Below are 3,894 nucleotides of genomic sequence, written 5' to 3' on the forward strand. Positions count from 1 at the left end.
AGGAACTCTCATTTCTTGCTGCTGCGAAAGCAAAATTGTGCAGCCATTTAAGAAGATAGTTTGCCATTTTTGGGGGTTTTTTTGTTTTTGTTTTTTGTTTTGTTTTACAAAACTAAAACAATTTAGCAATCTCACTCCTTGGCATTTACCCAAAGGAGTTGAAAATTTATGTCCACAAAAAAACCTGCACACGCATGTTTAACAGCAGCTTTATTCATAATTGTCTGTACAGATGGAAGCAGCCAAGACATCCTCCAGTAGGTTAAGTTAGATAAACAGACAGTCGAGTATAAATCGGTGCTGAGAGTAATGAGCTACAGGCTATGAAAAGATATGGAAGACCCTTTCAATGTGTTCCCCATGATACGTGCAATTCAGCTCTATCAAAATTATGACATTCTTCTTGTCTTCCTTGTCACTAACTTTCCAGTTTCATATCTTACTAATTAGACTTTAAGGAGCTCAGTGTCAGGGTTATAACCCGACACACAGCAGGGGCTCAATAATTAATTTTTAAATGAATCGATGAGCCAACAGCCGCAATATATTGAGATGATTAGATTTTCTGCATACCCTTCTCCACCCCATGGCCTTTGTTATGCATCCTCTCCTAGGAATCCTCTCAGGCAACAGGTGCCTCTTCATTCTGATGATTCCCTTTCAATTTCTGTGCCCCTTTTTCCTGTGCTTTTATCTAGGAAATCTTCCTGACCCCCCTGGTCTTTGTTGTGCATCCCTCAAACATGCTTTCTTAGCACCCTGTGCTGCCACTACCTTCTGAACATTTATAACATGGTTTTGTCATTTTCTGCTCCACTCTGGGTGTCTCTCAGTGGATACAATGCTCTCTGAAAGCAAAGACCCAGGTTCCTCTCTATTCTCACTTGAAGCCCCAGCAACCATCTGTTTGTCTGATGTAATTTTGGGCTCAAGAAATTTCTATTGATTAATGAGTGAGGGATGGAAGGAATAAATGGAGTATATTTATCCTGAAGTTGTTTTGTTTGTAGATGAAGCCACATATTTTTTAAAACAGCCTTTCATAATGAAATGTTTCAAAGAAGTAAACTAATTAACAGAGGAAAATGATATGAGCAGCTCAAGTACATAAGGTGATGAAATCTTACTGACAGCAGGGAGAGTATCAAGGTAAGCTACTTGCAGGGGCCCTCGTGGCTCAGTAGGCTAAGCATCTGTCATTGGCTCAGGTCATGTTCCCGGGGTCCTGGGATTCAGCCCCACATCATTTTACCTGCTGGGTATAGAGCCTGCTTCTCCCTCTCGCTCTGCCTGCCGCTCCCCATGCTTGTGCCATCTTTCTCTCTCTGACAAATAAATAAATAAAATCTTTAACAAAATTATTTTAAAAAATCTATCTTCTCTTTCACTGAGAATATCAGTTTCAATTTCTTTCTCATTACACAGGTTAAGCAGCAGTTAAAACAAACTGGCTTCTCAGAGATGTAGCTAGATTTCTGAGTCTGAATCAGAGAAAAGTAGGAAAAAGTCCCCTGTCTCCAGTACTATTCTTCTGTTCTACATTTTCTTGACTATATCCATCTTCCATTATACCATTATCAGTCATTCAATGTTTGTGGTGCCCCAGGCATTATGCCTCCTTGTACAATTTTTTAACAAGTAGTCAAATACTCTGTAAAGTGTGACTTCATTATATAACTAGAAATTCCTCTCAAATAATAAGATGTTCATTTATTTGAGTCATCATTCTTTCTGATGGGTTAGCAGCCTATGATGGGTAACATAAGCAACACAAAATTACTCTGAGCCTAAAAGGACATTTGGAAACTTGGGGTAATCTTTGTTACCCCACAGATGTTAAATGGCTCTTTGCTTTTATAATCCTAGAGTTGTTTTATACCATAATTTTAAAGGCAACATGTTATCATCAACCTGGTGTATAAAAATGAGCAGAATTCTTTACACAAATACGTTAGAATTTATAGATATGGAATATATATATATTTATATTAGTCTGTGGTTACATTTTTTGTTTCTTGCACACATTTCTCTCAGACTCAGTGCAGAATCTTTCATAGCATTTTACAATTTTCTTTATTTGGTAAGTATTCCTTGCTGAGATCATCCAAAATGCCCATTTGACCTTTGTTTCCATTGCATCAATGTTGAGCTTCAGGCGTATTTATTTATCACCTGAAATAACTTTTCTACTATACAATTTCTTTATGGCATTTTTCATCTGGTCATTTCTCAAGGCATAGATTAAAGGATTTAACATGGGTGTTATCATAGTGTAGAACACTGCAACTGCTTTATCTGTAGATAAAGCAGATAACTGTAGATAAAGTAATTGCAGGTCTCATGTACACAAATATACAGGGCACAAAGAATAGGACGACCACTGTGATGTGGGAGACACAAGTGGAAAGGGCTTTGCGCCTCACCTCCAAGCTACGGTTCCTTAGGGAATGCAGAATGACCACATAGGAGATAATCAAGAGGAGGAAGTTTAAGACACAGATGAAACCACTGTTGGCAGCAACAAAGAACCCTAGAGTGTGGGTGTCAGTGCAGACAAGATTGATCAAAGGGTTCAGATCACACATAAAGTGATCTATGATATTAGGGCCACAAAAGGGTAAAGGGATGATAAAGAGGATTTGTATGGCTCCATGAAGAAAGCCTCCAACCCACGACACTCCCATTAGCAGGACACAAACCCGCCGATTCATGATGGTCATGTAGTGCAATGGCTTGCAGATGGCCACATAGCGGTCATAGGCCATCACGGTAAGCAGGATGACATCAGCACCTCCAATGAAGTGTTCCCCAAAAATTTGAGTTATACATGCATTGAATGTGGTGGTCTTCTTTTCACGGAGTGAATCTATGATTAGTTTAGGGTTATTAACAGAAGAATAACAGGCATCAATGAAGGAGATATTGGCAAGGAAAAAGTACATGGGGGACCCCCATAATGGGCTGGCAGTAATAGTGACGACGGTGAGGACATTTGCTACCACAGAGATGACGTAAATCACCAAAAACACAACAAAAATGATTTTCTGCATCTTTGGATTCTCTGTGAGCCCCAGTAGAACAAATTCTGTCACGTTGTTCCTATTCTCCATCATTTCATATTGTGATTAATTGCATTACCTGAAAAAAATTACTTTGATTAATATGACCTTGAATTTATTAAACTTCCTCATGTTGTTAAAAATAAATACCTAGATTCTAATGATTTGTGGATTCCATGAGGTTTTCTGAGACAGAAAATAAGTTTTGAGTTCTTTAAGATTTTTTGATTTATCTCCTTGGTGAAGTTTCTATTGAGTATGAACATGAGGAACTTTGTAAACACACAGGCAGGAGATCGTCTGTGCANTTGAAGCCCCAGCAACCATCCGTGTGTCTGATGTAATTTTGGGCTCAAGAAATTTCTATTGATTAATGACTGAGGGATGGAAGGAATAAATGGAGTATATTTATCCTGAAGTTGTTTTGTTTGTAGGTGAAGCCACATATTTTTTAAAACAGCCTTTCATAATGAAATGTTACAAAGAAGTAAACTAATTAACAGAGGAAAATGATATGAGCAGCTCAAGTACATAAGGTGATGAAATCTTACTGACAGCAGGGAGAGTATCAAGGTAAGCTACTTGCAGGGGCCCTCGTGGCTCAGTAGGCTAAGCATCTGTCATTGGCTCAGGTCATGTTCCCGGGGTCCTGGGATTCAGCCCCACATCATTTTACCTGCTGGGTATAGAGCCTGCTTCTCCCTCTCGCTCTGCCTGCCGCTCCCCATGCTTGTGCCATCTTTCTCTCTCTGACAAATAAATAAATAAAATCTTTAACAAAATTATTTTAAAAAATCTATCTTCTCTTTCACTGAGAATATCAGTTTCAATTTCT

General features: G+C 38.7%; 1 pseudogene; it reads right to left on the minus strand.

Annotated features, from left to right (window-relative positions):
- Window positions 1-2,161: 2,161 nt before the first annotated feature.
- On the minus strand, window positions 2,162-3,110 carry LOC117797921 (annotated as a pseudogene).
- Between the last annotated feature and the right edge of the window lie 784 nt (window positions 3,111-3,894).

The sequence above is a fragment of the Ailuropoda melanoleuca genome, unplaced genomic scaffold (genome assembly GCF_002007445.2).
Source record: "Ailuropoda melanoleuca isolate Jingjing unplaced genomic scaffold, ASM200744v2 unplaced-scaffold18587, whole genome shotgun sequence".
NCBI classification, from domain to species: domain Eukaryota; kingdom Metazoa; phylum Chordata; class Mammalia; order Carnivora; family Ursidae; genus Ailuropoda; species Ailuropoda melanoleuca.